Source organism: Diceros bicornis, assembly GCF_020826845.1.
Source record: "Diceros bicornis minor isolate mBicDic1 chromosome 21 unlocalized genomic scaffold, mDicBic1.mat.cur SUPER_21_unloc_1, whole genome shotgun sequence".
NCBI classification, from domain to species: domain Eukaryota; kingdom Metazoa; phylum Chordata; class Mammalia; order Perissodactyla; family Rhinocerotidae; genus Diceros; species Diceros bicornis.
Window position 1 is genome coordinate 4544385 of NW_026690885.1, and position 21018 is coordinate 4565402.

At 41.2% G+C, this 21018-nt stretch overlaps 1 long non-coding RNA gene across 2 annotated transcripts; it reads right to left on the bottom strand.

The window, feature by feature from the left end:
- Positions 1-1128: 1128 nt before the first annotated feature.
- On the bottom strand, positions 1129-20811 carry LOC131401897 (uncharacterized). 2 transcript variants are annotated; one of them, XR_009218095.1, is made up of 3 exons: positions 20465-20811; positions 18305-18504; positions 1129-1802 (listed from the first exon to the last, which is right to left on the bottom strand). It is a non-coding gene; the product is annotated as an uncharacterized LOC131401897 (long non-coding RNA). The 2 variants fall into 2 exon arrangements; XR_009218096.1 differs by lacking the exon at positions 1129-1802 and adding an exon at positions 3666-3864.
- Between the last annotated feature and the right edge of the window lie 207 nt (positions 20812-21018).

Here is a 21018-nt window from a genome sequence, read left to right on the forward strand (position 1 = left end):
ATCCTGAAAGCTATGCCACCAGTATTTCAAATATCAACAGGGTCACGCATGATGGACAGGCTTCAGCAAAGCTTCTAGATGAAGAGAAACTAGGAAGAAGGGCCTGGCCACCCACCTCTGAAAAAATTGGCCATGAAAACCCTATGAACAGCAGTGGAGCATTGACTGATATAGCTCCAGAAGGCAAGAGTAGGGTGTAAAAAGACCAGGCAGGGTTCTGCTCTGCTGTACACAGGGTTACTAGGAGTCGGAATCCATTCAACATCACTAACAAACTCTTATAGTAGGAATTAAAGGTGGAAATGGCTTAAACTCTCTGCTTTGGATTTGCAGACACCCTATGCTGTGGCTTGCAGGATGGGAAGGACTGCAGCTGTTGGCTGGCCCAGCTGATGGCAGGGGTTTTATGGTGATGGTGTAGCCCTCCAGCTCTAGTCTTTTGTAGCTCAGGAGCAGATAAGTGGCCATCACTTCATCATACTTCTGGCCCATCAATGAGTCCTGGATCTCATCTCATGTGTAGCCCATAGACACCATTGTGGAAATTAATTAATGGAAACCTCATTACAATGGAGTCAGGAGGTCAAAAGGGGGAGCTCTCACACCCTATGTTGATAGCAGAGCCCAATAGGAAGAAAAGAAACTTCCTTTCTTGACTGGCAAGAAGCTCAGCCAGTGAGACTGTCACAACTCAGCCACTACACTTCACACTCCCAGTCTCCTCCAATGGACTCTTTGTTTACAATAGACCTCCCAACTTCTTCTTCCCCTCTATACAAGTTTCTCCTCCCTTTGCTGCTGGAGTCTTGAACATGGCTTGCCATGGTTGCAGACCTCAAATTGTAATTCTTTGCTGATTGCGAATAAACTCATTTTTGCTGGAGACATAACTGGCTGCCTCTTTGGATAAGGTCAATGCCATCAACTCAGCCAGGGGTCCCTATAGTCAGGAGGTGGCTTGATATGAGGCTTCAGTTCCTCTTCATGGTCCCTATTCATCTGCGGGTCCTTTGCAATTTCTGCTAAAGTGCCTCTCTCACTAGGGTTGAGGATCAGGAATTTCTTGAGCAGATTTTCACATTCCATGAATATGAAGAAACAAATATGGTATATTCTGTTCAGTACCCATTAGTGCAGCTCCCTGAAGTTCTGTCCATTGAAAGGTAGGGACCCAGTGAACGTGTAAGAAGATGACTGCGGACTTCACACATCCATCATTCTAGGGCAGCACGAGGGGGACTGCCACAGAAGGAATCCAGTTTGTTCCAAAGGTAAACTCATTGCTTAAGCCAAGGTCTGGCATTTTTATGATCAGGTCAGCATCGAAAAGCAGGTTCTCTGCCATTAGGTCCCTGTGGGCAATGCCCTTCTGGTGGTAGTACTGCACAGAAGACATTATCTGCCAGAATTTGCCTCAGGCCTCTTTCTCTTTCATGTCATCGTGGTCCAATAGATGATGGAACACCTCTCCTTTGCTAATGTACTCCATGACCAGGTATAGCGATTCCACTGAATCAATCACTTCGCATAGTTTTGCCATGTTGAGGTGATTCACAGAACAGTCTCTGGAGGCTGAAAGAGCTCTACTAACTCTAGTTGATAACCTTCATGGCCACCTCTGTCTCAGTCAGGATGTATGTGCTGGGCCAACTTCACTTTAGCAAAGCTGCACTGGCCAATGTCTTGAGGCACCAGTAACTGTCCATATGGGTCTCCTTATCAGCAGAGATGGCCTTGAGGCCTTGCAGCATGGTGACCTACTGCTAGCACTACTCACAATATTAACTAACAATACTAACAAACTATATAAAAAAAGAGAAAAAGAATAAAGAAAAATAAACAAATGAAAAAAAAAGAACAGAGGAAATAAGCCAACTATGATCAAAGTCCCTGAGGTCACCAAAAACCACTGTCCTGGGCTAAAAGAACCAAAAGTGTAGGCCTAGCCAGGGACTTACATACGGGCTTGGGCTTCCCTCACAATGGGTCTTTATGAGCTCAGAACAAGAAATGGACCTATCATGACTAGGCATTATTAGCAGTGGTTTTCTCACTTTTTGTCTCAAGATCTCTTTTTTAAAAACATAAAGGGACCCCTAAAGAGCTTGTTGTTTATGTGGGTTGTAGAGATTAATATTTACCTTATTAGAAATTATAACCTGTGGGATGCTTCATTAGCCTTTTCATTTCAAGTTTGAAAATCTACAGTAATTTCTGGCTTTAAAAGAGCTCCTAATGCATGCACTTAAAATAATTCAATTCCTTTTTCTTTAAACTCTGAGCAGTGTCAAAATGATACCACAATTTTACTGGCTTCACAATACCATTGACAGAGACTCTCTACTTGACTAAACTCTAGTCAGGCTCCTCTAAGCCCTCGAGGCCTCAACCTTGGCATCTGTCAGTGTCCGGCCTGAATTGTCCATTTGTAGCAAGAATCTTGCCAAATCAGTTTAGAGAGAACCCCACACCCTTGATATCTGATCAAACTCCTCATCCCAATCCTTGGTATCTGATCACCCTGGTCTGCCTCCAGCAGGAATCCTGTTGGGTCTCTTTAACCAGAACCCCTTATCCCTGATGTTTCCTCTTAGTAATTTCCTTCCAGTGTCCCGACCCTGCTCCTTGGCTATAAATCCCCATTTGCCTATCTTTTATTTGGAATGGAGCCCAGTGCTAAACTGAGGTCTCTTTTCCTGTATTGCAATAGTTCCTGAATAAAATCTATATTTACCATTTAAAAGACATAATAAATAAAATCTGTCTTTACCATCTTAACTAGTGTCCAGCTTTGTTTATCTTTGACAGTTTCTTGTTCACGACTTTAATCCTCATTTACTTTGAATGGCACAGGATGGCATCCTGCAGTTTAGATAAGCTGAAGTTATTTGTTCTGATGTTTGAAGCTAAAGGGATTTTTTAAATTATTATTTGATGTGGGCTAACACTAGTTGAATCTCTGAAACTGTTTAACATTTCCTTATTTTAGTTGTCATATACAATGAACTGCAACTCAGCTGATCACTGCTTTTTTAAATTAAACTTTTCATTTTGAAATAATTGTAAACTTAAGCTGCTTTTTTAAAAGGTATTTTTTATTTTGAAATAAGTGTTAACTCATAGGAAGTTGCAAAAATAGTACAGACTCTTGAGTGCCCTTCAAGCAGCTTGTCCAGTGGTGACATCACAACTACAGTACAATGAAAAGCCAGAGACTGACACTGGGACAATACTGTTCCTAGATTACAGGCCTGATTCTCTCACCAGTTTCTACATGCAGTCATTTGTGTTGTGTGCGCATGTGCAGCCGCAGGCAACTTATTCCAATTGTAGATGTGCACAAGCACCGCAACAATCAAGACACTGTTCCATCACCTGCCTGTTGCCCCGTTATTGTCATCCCTCCCTCCCCTTCCCCAAGCCTGGCAACCACTTATCTATTCTCCATCTCTATAATTTTGTTATTTTGAGAATGTTATGTAAGGGAAATCATACAGTGTAATTTCATTTTGAAACTGGCTTTTTTTCACTCAATGTAATGTCCTTAAGATCCATCCAAAGTGTTGCGTGTATCAGTAGGTTGTTCCTTTTTATTACTTAGTATATCCCAGCTATAGCTGCTTTTAGACACAATGGTACAGCATTGGTGGTGGTGGTGGGGGACTGGATAAGGTTCTGTGGATTTGCACTCCTGGCCACCTTGTAACTCCCTGGGCAAGGCCAGAAAGTTTTGAACAGTGACAGCTGATGGGCTGGGCACCTCCCCCCACATAGGGCCCTCTTGAGATGCTACATTAAGGAGCACATCCCTCTTCCCCTCTTCAAAGTGTCCACACTCAGGTACACAGGTGTCCTCAGACTTGACTGTGAAAGAAAATCATTAAGTAAACAGTAGTATATCAAGCACAGAGCTGTGGTAAAAAATGTGAATGTTCATATCATTAAGTGAAATAAGCTAGTCTAGAAAGGCTACATACTGTATGATCACAACTATATGACATTCTGGAAAAGACAAAACTATGGAGACAGTAAAAAGATCAGTTGCCAAGGGTTAGAGGGGAAAGAGGGATGAGTAGGCGGAGCAGAGGATTTTTAGGGCAGTGAAACTATTCTCTGTGATACTATAATGATGGACACATGTTATTATACATTTGTCAAAACCCATAGAATGTACAACACTAAGAGTAAACCTACACAGAGAGAGAGAAGTCAAGATGGTGGCATGAGCAGACTCTGAAACCACCTCCTCCCACGGACACAGCCAATTTACAACTACTTGCAGAAAAATTACCCCTGAGAGAGAACTGAAAATTAGATAAGAGGAACTCCTGCAACAAACCACAATCCTGACTGAGGTGGAAGAGGTAGAAATTCCATTCTGGAGAGAAAAAACGCCACCTTCACAAGCTGCAGCACTTCATGGCCGCCGGGGAGCAGCCCCAAAGTTACCGTATATGGACCCCATGGTAATCACAAACCAGAAACCTATAATAAATACACAAAAAACTATGAGAAAGGAACCCAAACATAACACTAAAGAAAGCCATCAAACCACAAAGGAAGAGAGCAAGAGAAGAAGAAAGGAACAGAGAAGGACTACTAAAACAAAGAAAAAAGTTAAAAAATGGCGGTAAGTACATACTTATCAATAGCTACTTTAAACATCAATGGACTAAATGCTCCAATTAAAAGGCATAGGGTGGCTGACTGGATAAAACAACAAGACCCATATATATGCTGCATACAAGAGACACACTTCAGACCTAAAGACACTCACAAACTGAAAGTGAAGGGATGGAAAAAGATACTCCACGCAAATGGCAATGAAAACAAAGCTGGGGTAGCAATAATCATATCAGACAAAATAGACTTTAAAACAAAAACTGTAAAAAGAGACAAAGAAGGGCGTTACATAATGATCAAGGGAACAATCAAACAAGAGGATATAACACTTGTAAATATCTATGCACCAAACGTAGGAGCACCTAAATATATAAAGCAATTATTAACAGACATAAAAAGAGAAATAGACAGTAACACAATAATAATAGGGGACTTTAACACTCCACTTACACCAATGGACAGATCATCCAAATAGAAGATCAATAAGGAAATATTGGCCTTAGGACACACTAGAACAGATGGACCTAGTAGATATATACAGAACATTCCATCCAAAAACCAAAGAATACACATTCTTTTCAAATGCGCATGGAACATTCTCCAGGATTGATCACATATTAGACCACAAAACAAGTCTCCATAAATTTAAGAAGATTGAAATAATACCAAGCATCTTTTGACCACAATGGTATGAAACTAGAAATCAGCTGTAGGAAGAAATTCAGAAAAGCCACAAATAGGTGGAGATTAAACAAAATGCTACTGAACAACGAATGGGTCAACGAAGAAATCAAAGGGGAAATCAAAAAATACCTGGAGACAAATGAAAATGAAAATACGACATGCCAGAATTTATGGGATACAGAAAAAGCGGTTCTAAGAGGGAAGTTTATAGCAATACAGGCCTATCTCAACAAACAAAAAAAATCTCAAACAAACAATCTAAGAGTGCACCTAAAGGAACTGGAAAAAGAAGAACAAAGCCCCAAATCAGTAGAAGAAGGGAAATAACTGACATCACTTCTCACAAGTCTTTCTTAAGCACCTTTATGTTCCTGGGTCTGTGCTAGGAATTAGGAATATGGTGGTGAATGAGGTCTGTGCTAGGAATTAGGAATTAGGGAATTAGGTCCCTACCATCCTGGAGCTTGTGGTCTAATGCCTTCCCTATCAACTGAAGATCTACTCCTTGGCCTGACTTCATGTTCTCCATGGATAAAAGCTTTGGGGCTTTTAAGTCTGTATTTGAAACTGGGCATGAACTTCTGGGACCAGTTATCCCCCGTCACCCTGGATATTGACTGAGGATGCTTGCATTTTTTTTTCTTGGTGAAAGATAGTTTTACTATATTTGTTAGAATTTAAGGATAATTGTACTGCTGCTCCTAAAGTCACACCTGCTCATCTATAGAAGTGTGGGCCTCAGTTCCATGGTGAGGCTTCTTGTCCCATGCAGAGTCCCCTACATCATATGTCTTTTCTCCATGTATAGGAAATCAAGTTGATAAACCTAGTCTGCTTTCCGAATTGGGGCAAGAAGATAAAGCGAGGACAGAGGAAAGAGGAATTCTCCCAGGCACCTGTCCAGGTGAGCACTAGGTATATATGAGTCTTTGTCAGGAACCTCTCTGGCCTGTGGCTTGACAGTTTGGAGTATTACATTAGGAAATGTCCATCAGAGACAGTTGTAAAATGCCCTTTTTTTCCGACAAGAAGGCCAAAAACGTTTAGTATGAGCCTCCTCGTGGACCTCCTTTTCTTTTTCTCTAACTTTCTGTTCATTATCTCATACTTTACTTTGGCCTCAGAGGGGGGAAAAAGATCTCTCTCTTCCTTCTTAAATTTAAGTCTCATATGAGCTCTTTGTCTAGTTCCTTCTCACTTTACATTCCTGACAATTCCTTCTTTCCATCAGCATCAATCTCAATCTTTCTAGAGTCTTTAATACAAACCTAAAATTTTCACACTCGTGTCCCTTTCATTGTAAACCTCCTGAAAATCTCTAACTCCTTCGGGTCTACCTTCACTAATGTGTGCATTTTACCTTTTCTTTCCTTCATCAACTTAAATTTCTTTTCAATTTGTTTCGGATTTGGAGACTCTACTTAAAGTCCAAGGGTTAACTTCTAAGCAGCATGTTTTTAGAGAAGAACAATCTAAAGGTTTAAAAATGGTAAGATTTCTGATTTTCCACAGTAGGAAAATACCATAAATTAGAAAAGCCACAAAGTTACCAAGGGATTCATTTTCCCAAGAAAAAGTTGTCCCTCTGGAGAGATACCCTGAAACTCTTGTGAATTTGGAGAGAAGCATAAGTTATCTCCAAAATGTTTTCTTCCCTGAGTGTTCACAAAAGTAAATGTTTCCATAAATGTGACTCAGATATTGAGTGTTTCAAACATAAATTTGTCTTAAACTTATCAGAAGATGCTCTGTGAATCTGATAAGGACTTATGGCAAAGCATCCATCTTTTTTAACTTCTGAGAACTCAAACCAGCAGAAATCATATACAGGCACTCAAAGTGGCAAAAACACCAATTATAATGATGTTATACATAGCAGAATTCCTGGAAGAAAAATTCCTATGATAGCATTGAATATTAAAAATATTATAAATTATAGTTAGCATTCATTTCTTAATCAACAGGAGAGAAGTCATCTTGGAGTGAAACTCAACAAGTGTAATCAGTGTTTTAAAGTCTTCAGCACAAAATCTAATCTTACTCAGCACAAGAGAATTCATACTGGAGAAAAACCCTATGATTGCAATCAATGTGGCAAATCCTTCAGCAGCAGTTCTTACCTCACTGTTCATAAGATAATACATAATGGGGAGAAACCCTATGAATGCAGTGACTGTGCGAAAGCCTTCAGTAATCCCTCATCCCTTAGACTTCATGTGAGAATTCACACTGGAGAAAAGCCCTATGAATGTAACCAGTGTTTTCACATCTTCCGCACTAGATGTATCCTCAAAAGGCACAGGAGAGTTCATACTGGGGAGAATCGTTACAAATGTAATCACTGTGGAAAGGCTTCAGCACGAGCTCCTCCCTTACTGTCCACAATAGAATGCATACAGGGAGAAACCTTATGAATGTCATGATTGTTGTAGAGCCTTTAGGAAGAGCTCACATCTGACACAGCATGTGAGAACTCATACTGGAGAAAAACCCTATGAGTGTAATGAGTGTGGGATATCCTGCAGCAGTAGCTTTTCTCTTACTGTGCACAAGAGAATACATAACGGAGAGAAAGCCTACGAGGGCAGTGACTGTGGCAAAGCTTTTAATAATCTCTCATCTGTTAAGAAACTTGTGAGAACTCACACTGGAGAAAAACCATAGGAATGCAATCACTGTGGGAAATCTTTCACCACTAACTCTTACCTTTCTGTGCATAAGAGAATTCATAATAGGTAGATATGAATATAATAACTGTGGGAAAGCATTCATTGATCTTCCATCCCTCGGGCATCTTCGGGACTCACATTGCATGTATAAATTATTTGTCGTGTAATAAATTATCCCTAAAATTTAGTGGTTCAAAACAACAAGCATTTATTATCTCTCAATTTCTGTAGGTCAGGAGTTCAGGAATGGATTAACTATGTAGTTCTAGCTCAGGATCTCTCATGAGAAACAAGATGTCAACCAGAACTGCAGTCATCTAAAGTCTTTGGGACTGAAGGGTCCACTTCCAAGGTAGCTTACTCATATCCCTTGCAAATTAGTGCCAGTTGTTGGCAGGAGTCCTTCAGTTTCTCCTTATGTAGGTCTCTCCATGGTGCTGAGTATCATCACAATATGGAAGCAGGTTCCCTCCAAAGGAGGTGATCCAAAAGAGCCCATGCAGAAGCCATAAGTCTTTTATGACCTAGCCTCAGAAGGCCATATTCTCTCTTCATCTGGATTGTGTTGGTCACCCAGACTGATCCTGCCACACAGTGGGAGGGAACTACACAGGATATGAATACCAGGAGACAGAGATCACTGGGAATCCTCTTGGAGTCTGGCCTTCAGTGAAGAAAAGCCTTCAGCACACCCTCATCCTTCTAATCTGACAATATGGAGTAGCATTCAATAACCCACACGTTAACTCACTCTGGAGAGAAGCCTTCTAAGTGCACTCTATGTGGTAAAACCTTCAACACAAACTCTGACTCTACTGTGTGCCAGAAGATGACCTACTGGGGAGAAACCTAAAGAATGCAATAGCTATAGGAAAGCCTTCAGTGATAGCCTTCGGGAGTCACGTCACAATTTACACTAAGGGAAAACTCTATGAATATCATCAAAATGGAAAACCCTTCAGAGGACCCTCATCCCTAAAGACACACATGAGAAATACACTGCAGAGGAACACTCTGTATATAAGGAATGGCAAACACTGGCACTCTCCCCTCTAGTCTACGCTGCTCTGTGCTTGGGGAGGTTGATGGACTATATCAAAGAGCTCATTTGCTTTAGGCTTCTGTTTGGGTTGGTCAGCGGGGAGCCCAGATAGGAGATCAGAGGGATGGAGGAGAGTGAGTCCATGCCGTGACTATATCCCTGCAGGAGAACTGGGGTCCAGATGTTACCCTTGAGCTCTTCTCAGCCCCTGTGGTGCAGCTGTCTCCCCTCTGCCCACTATGACCCCAGACTCACCCCCCTCCCCTCACCTTTTCTTCCTTGCTCTTCCAGTGACTGAATATGCAGTATCCCTCTTTGGTTTCCCTACACCCTAGTCCTGTTAACATGAATCATTCTGGCCTAGTGACACATCAGTGCATGGAGAGCATAATGGAAAGTCTGTACCATTTCCTACAGGGCCCCCAAATAATCAGGATTCATCACATCACTGACCTCACCTTCCACCACTCCCCTATTTGCTCCATCCACTGTAGCCATACTGGTCTTGCTGTAGCTCCCTCACCCCAGCACAATTCAATGTCAGGGTCTCTGTACTGCCTAGACTGATATCCCCCAATGTAGCCACATGGCTCACTCTCAGTTCACTTAGGTCTCTGCTCAAGTGTCCCCTGAACAGAGAGGCTTTCATTCTCACTCCAGATAAATGAGCAAGTCTCCAATTCCCACATTTCTTATCATTATTGGGAGATATTCGTCTCAATAGCACATATCACCATCCAATTAACTCTATATATACTTATTTATTTGACTAATATTTATTCCATCCCAACCCCCACTAGGTTGTAAGCACCATGATGGCAACGACTGTGTGTGTGATCCATTACTGTAGATCTTGTGCCACAAATCATACCCGGTACTCAGGCAGTGCTCTGTAGCATAGAGTTTAAGAGTATGGACTCTGGAGAGAGACCATTTGCGTTCAAGTCTAGACTCTACCACTTAATAACCTGCTCACCTCAGGCAACTAACATGTTTTGTGCTCCAGTTTCTTCATCTGTAAAATGGGAACATGAGAGTGCCTACTTCGTAGACTTGTATTAAGGATTCAATTGGTTGATATATGTAAAGCACTTATGAAACTTCCTGGTATATAGGAAAGACTGTATATGTATTTCATCTTCTATTGTGAATTAATTAAAATTTTTTGTAGGAATATGCCAAGCAAAAGAAGCCAGACAGAAAGGAGTAAATACTATATGATTCTATTTATATAGGTTTCTAGAACAGGCAGAAAATAATCTCTGTTGGGGGAAAAAATCAGAACAGTGGTTGCATCAAAGTGTGAGGTAAGGGAGGTGAGGCAGTAGCTGGGCTTGACTGGGAAGGGACAAGAAGGAACTTTATGGGGTGAGAAAAATGTTCTATATCTTGATAGAGGAATAGGTTACACAGGTGTATGCATTTATCAAAATGCATTAAACTGTACACTTAAGATCTGTACGTTAAACTGCATGTAAATTATACCTTAATTTGCATCAAACTCATTTTGCTAAGCGAAAGAGACAGAAAGCCATATGTTGCATGCTTCCATCGTATGACATTCTGGAAAAGGCAAAACTGTAGGCAAGGACAACAAATCAGTGGTAGCCAGGAATCATTCTGACAGTACTGTGGCGGAGAATAAATGATTCTATGCATTTGTGAAAGCCCACAAAACCGTGTAGCACAGAGTGTATGTAATACGTGCAAGTTTAAAAAAAATCAACCCATGTGACTGAGTATCCCAGGATGGAATGCAAACTGTGACAAATGAATCTAACATTATTATAAATTTATGATATCATCATACTGAAGGGGGTTGGGGGGCAGAAGCTAACTTGAGTAACTTTGGAAAACGGGTGTTTTGACTAGAAACTGTAAGGCTAAATATAATAGGAACTGTACACTGTACGTAAACACTGTATTCTAGTTGGTAAATTTGTTTCTTCTGTGAGAATAGCCTAGCAATTCTGCACCTGCTTTACCCATATGCTGAGGGTGAAGAGTATGGATGGTAGGTAGAGGATGGTGGGAACCAGGTTTCTCTGTTGGAGATAGAAATTATAAAGGAGCAAGAAAGGAAGGTTAGGATGAATCCTGTAGTTCAGGATTATAGCTGGAGACATCAGTACAAACTCAAGTTTACCTTAATACGTATACAGATGGACAGATACAGAAAGAACTATAGATATGCCGATAGACGTGCTTTACTATATATACATATGTTACTAGCTCTGTCTGCTTTGTCTGCTGAGAGGGCCTAGAAGTAGTGACACCTGAGTAGCAATGAGCATACCCCGCACCCAAATCTGCTTTCTAATACCCTTTTCTCCAATAAAAGGAACCAGAGCTCTTTGGAGAAATGAGTGACTCGAGGGCAAAAGAATGGGAATGTGTAAAAAGGACACAGAAGCCAACTCGAAAGAAAGCTCACAAGGGGCAAAGCTAGAACAATTTGAGCAACAAAATAAATTTATTGGATTATAGCCCAAAGTATAAAATACATATACATAAGTCCATGCTTATATAAATGAATGAGTGACTAAACGGGGGAGAAATGACTTCTCTACAGAAGAATTCCATTATAATATATGTAGATACTCCCTCCCAGCAGGAGATGGAACTTAATTCCCACTCCCTCCACCCCCTTGAGAGTGAGCCAGACACAGTCACTTGCTTCCAAAGAATACAGCACGGAAAGGGAAAAACAAACAGTAACTTTACAGTGGAGAAACCTGGCAAATACTACCTTGGCCAAGTGATGGACGTTATCATCAACAGTAATGTCACGTGGATATTATGCTCCCCATACGATGTGACTGGAAGAACACTTCATCTCTGTGATATTCGTGCTAAAAACTGATAACCCTAGTTGATCCTAACAAAAATATCAGACTAATCCAAACTGGGGGACATTCTACAGGACACCTAGCCAGTACTTCTGATGACTGTTAAGGAAATCAAACAAAGGCTAAGAACCTCTCACAGAACAGAGGACACTGGAGAGAGCTGACAATTAAACATAACATGGTACCCTGGGTTGAATCCTGGAATAGAAAGAGAGCATTAATGGAAAAGTCAATGAAATCCAAGTGAAGTTTGAAATTTATTTTTTTTTTTTGGTGAGAAAGATTAGCCCTGAGCTAACATCTGCTGCCAATCCTCCTCTTTTTGCTGAAGAAGACTGGCCCTGGGCTAACATCTGTGCCCATCTTCCTCCATTTTCTGTGGGACACTTGCCACAGCACGGCTTGATAAGTGGTGCATACGTCTGCGCCCAGGATCCGAACCTGCGAACCCTGGGCCGCGGAAGGAGAGCACGTGAACTTAACCACTACACCACCAGGCTGGCCCCAATAGCTTTTTTTTTTTTATTTTTTTTAATGGTTATAAATCTGGTTTCTCCTTCTAGAGAATGGGACTCATAATACTGTGAACATCACAGGAGTTTTGTGAGGATGAACTGTGATAAATTCACATAATGCACCATGTACTGTGCACCATGCCTGGCTCAGTCAGAGTTAAGAGCTCAATGATTATTGGTTGCATTATTGTTTCTAGAGCAATGAAATGTACCCAGCCTCTTGATGGCAGGGCCTATGACACCGTTCTTTGGGAGTTCCCAGAAAATAAAAACGATGTATAACAACATCAGTAACAAAAAAAGCGGCAAGGTGCTGAATGAACCGCTTCATATATATGCGTATGAATTTCATATGAATACGAATTACTGGAGAATCTTGTTAAAATGAAGATTCTGATTCAGAAGGTCTGGGGTAGGGGCCAAGGTTTTACATTTTGAACAAGCTCCCAAGTGACGCCAATGCTGCTGGTCCAAGGACCGAAATTTGGGCTGCAACTTTTCTATTTCTGCATGTTTTTAAATTTTCCTTAAAAAAATACAAAAAAGTTTTCTCCATCTATTCTTTATCTCTTCACCACAAAAAATACTCTTATTTTTAAACCCAACTATATCATATGTAACCCACCAGTCGTCAAGATCTTAAATAAGCAACTATTTCAACAGTACAGTCTTCCCCGCTTATACGCAGTTTTGCCTTCCACAGTTTCAGTTACCTGCAGTCAACTGTGGTCTGAAAATATTAAATAGAAAATTCCCAACTTCGTAAGTTTTAAATTTCGTGCTGTTCTGAGTAGCATGATGAAATCTCGCTCCATCCCACCTGGGACGTGAATCATCCCTTTGTCCAGCGTATCCACGCTGCATAAGCTACCTGCCCATTAGTCACTTAGTAGCTATCTCAGTTATCAGATTGACTATCGCAGTATCACAGTGCTTGTGTTCTAACAACCATGGACATCATCTGCTTATGACATCCAACCATCAACATCATCATGGCTCAATGATCCTCCTCATGTATTGTCAGAAGGTCAATATTAACCTAGCGCTACATCACAATGCCTAGATCATTCACCTCACTTCATCTCAACATGTAGGCATTGTATCATCTCACATCCTCACAAGAGGAAGGGTGAGTACAGTACAATAAGGTATCTTGAGAGAGAGAGAGACCACATTCACAGAACTATTTTTACAGTATACGGTTATAACGGTTCTATTTTATTATTGTTGTTGTTAATCTCTTACTGTGCCTAATTTATAAATTAGACTTTATCACAGGTATGAATGCATAGGAAAGAATATAGTATATACAGGGTTCTGTATTATCCGCAGTTTCAGGCATCCACTTGGGGTCTTGTAACACATCCCTCGTGGATAAGGGGAGGCTACTGTACAAAAAAGGGGTAACTACACATTAATGTTTGCCCCCACATGATCTCATACCTATGTAGATAAAAGTAATGTCTTGCAAAGTCAAGTCATATACAATTCTCTTAGCCTTATCAGTTAAAAAAGCCTAAATACTTTACAGTAACCTAGATTAACCACAATCCTAGGAAATTGTGTGACAATTTTAATTTGGTAAATTCTATTTGGAAACAGAGTATCCTATTACTAAGGCTCCTGCTTAACGATTTATTGAGTTTTCAAAGGATAAGAAGCGATCTTAGATGATCTTAGATTTAGTAGCATACACAGGATATTTGAGAGAAAAAACAGGAAACGATGAAGAAAGCACATACTGAACCGAGAAATAGGGAATAACAAAAAATGAGATGTAAAAGAGTCATACTTTCCTGCAATTAATGACATCACAGAAAATTTTAAAAACTAGTTTCCTTAACTCAATGATTTCTAGCTATTCTGGCTTTGTGATTTCACACTTTCCCATCCTCCTTAAAATGTTTCTTAACACAAACTTTGGAAATTTAAAAAATGACATTTTTTTTAAAACTCTGAGATAACTGCAAAATAAGCTCAGCAAACACCATTTTAACTGGTATTGACTTTAAAAATTGTTCAAATTTATTTAGTGAAAGAAACTAACTGATTTTGATGGCAAGAAATCTTTCTGGTATGTGTATACATAAATACAATGTTTCCAAACACAGTATACCATAGTGGAATTCAACAGGACACTAACAGATCCATGGTGCAGACTGTGCCCTGTGTTCAAATTAACTCTGAATCGGTTTTCCTTAAATGTCACAGGTCATTGAGGCTCCAGGGCTTCTCAAAGCCTCTAAAAAGCCTTTTAAACTCTGAATTTCTAAAAAGGAGGTTTTCATTGAGAACATTTCCAGTGATCATAGTCCCTATTCACTGCCTACCCACAACACTTTACAAGCTGAGATCCAAAGATTCTTGAACCATAAAATGATAATTAAAATATTTTCTATAAGCCAAGGAAATTGAAGGGTTACAGTCAACAAAGCTCCATTGCCAGCTAGAGACTAATTCTAAATGGTTGAGACCATTACAGCACATCACTAACCACCTGCCTCACCCTGTAAGAATTTTTCAAGAGCATAATAGACAGAGACTAATTAAAGTGATTCAAATAAATTCTCAAATTTACATGGACAAACATTTTATTAAAAATTTAATCTACAGGCAAGCAGAGAAATTCTTCTGAGTATTAAGCATGTATCAATCATCCAAAAATGAGCAAAATATGATAATATATTTCTGGTCTTTACCCATAAATCTAGTCCTGGAGTAAATCATCATTCAAGATAATTTTAAAATAAAAAATATCTACCCAGGATTTGAAAAATTTGGTTGCAAATAACAACACATCCACACAGTGAGGAACTGACGCTCTGAAATCTTCCCATAGTATCTTCAGAAAGCTTAACTTCAGTTACATAATAAACTTTGTGCTGAGCTGAAACTGATGTACAGGTGCATCCTGACCCAGATTTTTTAGTAAATAAGTTTCAAAACTGTCCGTTATAGCACAGCCCAAGAGACATTTTCCTATGTATTCTTCTTCCCTTCAGTCAATGGTTATAGAGAGCTTTCTACACGGAAAGAATCAAAAAACCATTTTTTTAGTAGAAAGCTAATTATACCAACCAAAAATGCTAAATGACTTCTTAAGTCTATTTCATTTCATAAACTTCATTTTCATAAAGGAAAAAAGAAACGCTAAAGCAAAAATACATTTAAAAATTCTAGCCAATAAAAATCAAATTTTACTTTAAAAACTATTTACAGTGTATATTAATTTTAAAAGGAGAGCATATTTCTATTCTCATCACTCTATACTAACATTCATAGTTACTGAAACTTTTGTTGTTTGAAAGAAAATCCCTATGTCTGTAAAGTTCACCTCCTCACTCTTTTAACTAACTAGGCACAATCTCCCTTCTCTGTACTGCCTTGTTATAAAAGCTTTGGGGAGGGGGTCTCAGGGTTAGTAACAATGACAGTAGAGCAAAGGAAAAGGATAGCATAACAGCAGTAAGGAAGAAAATGAAAGCAAAATAGAAGCAGGTCTTCCTCCTCCTGATAAACAAACACCAAGGCAGTTGAAAGAATTAGATAACTCGACAATCATACTTCTCAGAAGCACATACCTTGTATGGTAGAAATGGTGACTCAGAATAATTACAGAATATGCTTTGCAATTATTTTAAATGAGTATGCATTATAAAAGACTCCTGTAAGTAAATCCGCTTTCACAGGGTTTAACTTTTTTCAACTATACCATCTAATTTGACTTACTACTCACCTTTGCTTTAGATACGGCAGTAAAATATATAAAAGATTACTCGAACAGGTAAGCGGTCAGAATACAACAGCACGCGATCTCTCCGCATACTCAACAAGAGGATTTACTCTCAAGAGGCTTACTTCCTATTTTCCAGGTAGTTTTGTTCCTGTGTCTCCTCTAGGTATTTCTACCTATCAACCATTTCATTGCTCACTAATGAATAAGACAATGCGGGACAACGTGACTCTCCTATTCATTTACTATAGTCAATATACCTGTAGAGATCTGAATCAAAACTGAGATTCAAAAGTCTTCTAATTTACCTCTGAACTCTGGTGATTCATAAAGTTTTAGATGACAGAGTTTGACTAGAATCACCAGAAACTCTGTTATCTAAAATTTTATTACACATTGTAAAAGTGATAGGATGAAACTTCAAAATCATTTAGTTCAACTCTTAATTACTTTACAGTTGAGAAATCATTCAGAGAACTAGTTAGATGGTGTCAACTCAGGTTTTGTAACTCCAGACCAACACTTGTTCTGCTAAATCATGCTGCTTTCTGTAACTACGCCTTCTTCTCTATGATGTTCTTGTTATCCAAACAGTGCACCTGTGAAAGCTGATAAACTCAAGTATTCCTAGAATGACCAGAAAATCCCAAGTCTCAGGTCAAATACATATACCACTGCTTCATTTTCTACCCCAACATTTTTTCTGAAACCCTCCTAACTGCCAAAACTTTCCTGTTTCTTGTCCATCACATTTCTCTATCACTATAATTAATGTTTTCGTTATCTAGTACCCTATGTTACATAAAACATAATGCTAATCATAATAAGCAAATATTGAGCGCTCATTATATCAGGAACTATATTAAGACCTTTAGATGTAGCATCTCACTTAATCCTCAACTTCAAATAAGATAACTAATACCGTAATCCCCATTTCAAAACTGCAAAAATCAAAGCCTCAGAAGTTAATTTTTTCTTTTTCTCTCTCTCTTTTGCTGAGGAAGATTGGCCCTGAGCTAAGACGTGTTGCCAATCTTCCTCTTTTGGCTTGAGGAAAATTCACCCTGAGCTAACATCTGTGCCAGTCTTCCTCTATTTTGTATGTGGGTCGCCGCCACAGCATGGCCACCAATGAGTGATGTAGGTCGGTGCCCAGGAACTGAACCCGGGCCACTGAAGCAGAGCACACCAAACTTAACCACTAGGCCATGGGGCTGGACCCAGAGGTTAAATAATTTGTCCTAATTCACAGAGCTAACCAGAAGTAGAACCGGGATAAGTAATCAGGCAGTCTCACTCCAATGTCCATATTCCTGATCTCTACATACAATGAGTATATATAACTACACGGACTTTATTATTAATATGCAGATAACTCAAAATTTGGGCGCTACAGAAGAATTTAAAGAGTCTTTGTATTTGAAGAGGCTTCTTTCACATTAAAATAGCTTAATATGGCTTAATCCCATAAACTATATCTTCCTTAAAAAGACATGGCCCAAGTAAGAACTCTTAACTCACTCATATATAATTAAAACTCAAATTAAAGAAAATAGGAGGAAAAAAGAGTTGCAACAATACTTTAACAAATATCCAGATCAGCACTGTCCAAAAGAACTTTTTGTAGTGATAGCAATGTTTTCTATCTGCACCGTCCATCATGGTAGCCACTAGCCACATGGGACTATTCAGTATTTGAAATGTGTCTAGTGTGACTGAGTAACTGAATTTTGAATATCGTGTAATTTTAATTAATTTACATTTAAACAGCCACATGTGGCTAGTGGCTACTATATTGGACAGCACAGGTAGAAGATAAAATGCCAGAAAAAGATGAGGAAATAAATTCTTATTGCCCTTATTTAGAGAGTGCACTAACAGTCAAATCAATTTAAATCTCTTTTCCTACTTGTTCTAGCTTCAGTTATTAACCCAAACAATATATACCTCCAAGGAGATTTAAGTAATACAAACTTCTATACTTAAATTCTTCTTTGTGTATCTCAAAGGAAAAAAATAATTAAAACCTGTATTATCAACAAAGCTCCTTATATTAGAAACTTTTTACTGTTTGGATACCTAAGAGGAAGAATTTGAACCTGAAAACTGCCATCTACTAAGAAAACTAAAAAGAGTCACACAAGTTTTCCATTCTCTTCATAATAAATACTTGATAATAAAGTGCTTACCTTGATTCTCCACTACTGTTTCTAACACTTTCTTCATCACTGTGTCCATTCATTGTAAAGATCAAGAAGTTTTAAAATAAAATATAAATCTTCCCAGTTTAAAAGATGAATATAAATACTGACTCCTCCTTGAATACCAAAAATTCACAGACGAATTTTCTTCAACATTCACAGGTTTCCTGGGACCCTTTTTGATTCACCTAAAGAAAACATATTAAGAAAATAAGAAAACTTCCTGTAGAGAAAAAGATAAGTCTATTTAGAACTTATACAAATCTACCTAGGCCAATCAGAAATACCTACGCTTCCATTAACTACATTCCTGACTACTTACTAGAATTTATAGCACACCAGTGCTTATTTTTGACAGAAGAAATCAGAATATCTGCTGAGTGACAAAACTTTTAGACTAACTGCAGCTGTGTAGCGATACATATATACACATTATGGATAACTAGCTAACTAAAGAAAAATGGTAATATATAACATATATATACCTTCCAAGAATAGAAAACGGAGTCTTATTAGATACTTTGTCAAACCAAGTAAGGGGGGAAAAGGTTACCTTTAATCAAACACTAATTCATATCACCAAGAACTTCATACACTTGAATGAGGCAAAGTTTGGAAAATGCTCACATAAGAACAGAAGAATAAAAGGGTATCATACAATCTTCGCAAAAACTGTACAGGTCAAAATAAATGTGTACTTTCACAGGTAAGCCGACAGTGGAATGATAAAATTTAAATAATATTTATCCAGGTTGGACTTGCGGAGATTCCATTAAAAAAAAAAAAAGGTAATGGAATATACACTATGATTTTTTAAGTAACGGGTTTGGGGCAGAAATCACGGACCAAGACACAGCATTCCCACCTTTCAAGATTTCAGCACAACACTGGAGAGTCACCTACAAGCCATCCGCGAATAAACAAAGAGATCTCTGGCAGGGGAGGGAGAGGAAGAAGCGGGGGAAGGAGACGTCAGATCCTTCCCCAGCCAGAAAGGACCGAGATAGCCGACTGAGAGCAGAGCTGTCCTCCGACCTCAGCAAAGAGAATTCAGTCCTACGATGATCTCCATTCCACAAAAAAGAGGAGGAAAACAGGCTGTTGCCAACTTAATCACAGCAAACTCTACATCTAGATCGAGATTTTAATTCTCCAGAGACTAAGGTCCAGTAGACTCTTTGCAAGAACTGGTTATCCAAAAAGTAACTCTTCCACGCAACATTTATTCCTCATGTTAAAGATTAATTCCAACCCGTCAAAGAGCTTTACTGTTCAACAAGTCTTAAAAATCTAGGGACTCTAACAAACCGCCTCTTTCCCGAAAGTCTCTCTGCGTTGAGAAAGTTCACTCCTCTTCGTTCTTTCCTTTCCACCTTCCTTTCGCTCCTCAAAACGGCTTTCTCTGGACATTCTAACTTCCTTTTCCCCCTCATCTGCCTTCTCCGAGTCAGTCCTCTTTCTGAGGCCCTGCTCACAGCCCTGAGTTCTGCAGCTCCAGGCGCACGCAGCTCTCTCCAGCCTTTCCCGCGTCTCAACAATGAAGTCAAACCTCCCCAACCCTCCTCCCCTGTGCCCGGTCCTTCAACAGCTGCTCTGTTCCTGCTGAGTTTCCGAAGCGGGGCTCGAAAGGAGGCTGGAAGCCTTCCTCCTCCCTCCTCCGTCCATCGCAGCTTCGCTCCAGTCAGTCTCCCGGCCGGACGCACACTCCCACCCCCGTCCCTCCCAGGGCCTCCCTCCCGGTCCCCGAGTCTCTCTTCCCGCCTCACACTTCCCGCCGCCCCGCTCCGCGCCCTCCCGGGCTCGCCTGGGCCGCCGCCCCTCCCCCTCGCCGCCGCCCCTCCCCCTCGCCGCCGCCCCCCACGTGCCGGGAGGCCGGGTCGCGGCGGGGGCGACGCGCCGGCCAAGCGCTCGCCGCTCGCGCTCCGCGGCTCTGCCCTCGCGGCCCCGCCGCGCCCACGCCGAGGAGGCCCGGGCTCCGCCGCCCGCCGGCGCGCGCCACTCACGCGCCCCCCGCGCGCCGAGCCCGGCCGCCGCCGCCGCCGGCCCTCGCAGAGCCGCCCCGGCCTTCGCCCGGCGCCCCCGCCCTCCGCCCGGCCGGCTCCCGGCCTCCCCGCCACATCCTGACCCGCAAGCCGCCCCCTTTCTTACCGGCGGCCGTGCAGGCTTCGCGGGGGCAGAGGGAGCCCACTCAGGTCTCCGCCGCCGGGTGAGTCCTCGGGCTCCGGGCGTCTGGGGGGAAGCAGGAGTCCGTGAGGGGGAGGGGGAAGCCCCGGCCCGCGGCTCCCACGCGCGACCCCCTGTGGAGCGGATCCCATAATCCATTCATGATGGAAGCACCAACGGCGAGGGCAGCTAGAGCGAGAAGGAAGGAGCCGTCGTCGTCGCCGCAGCCACGCGCGCGCTCCCGCTCCCGCCACTTATCGGCTCCCGGCAGCCGCCATAACGCCGAGAGAGCAAGCGCAGCCGTCTCCGTCGTAGCCGCCGCCTCCTGCACGACGTAAGCCCCCTGCTCACTCCCTTTCCCCACTGGGCGCGAGGAGGACTGACTAGGGCGCAGGCGCGAGCACGCCAAACCGCTCCTGCCGGCGCGCGGGCGGTGGGAGGGGCTACGTTGTGGAGTCGTGGGCCGTAGGAAGAAAGCGATTGGTGCTGAGGTGGGGCGGAGAGCGAGTGCGCGCACGCGCGCCGATGGGAGCCGTACG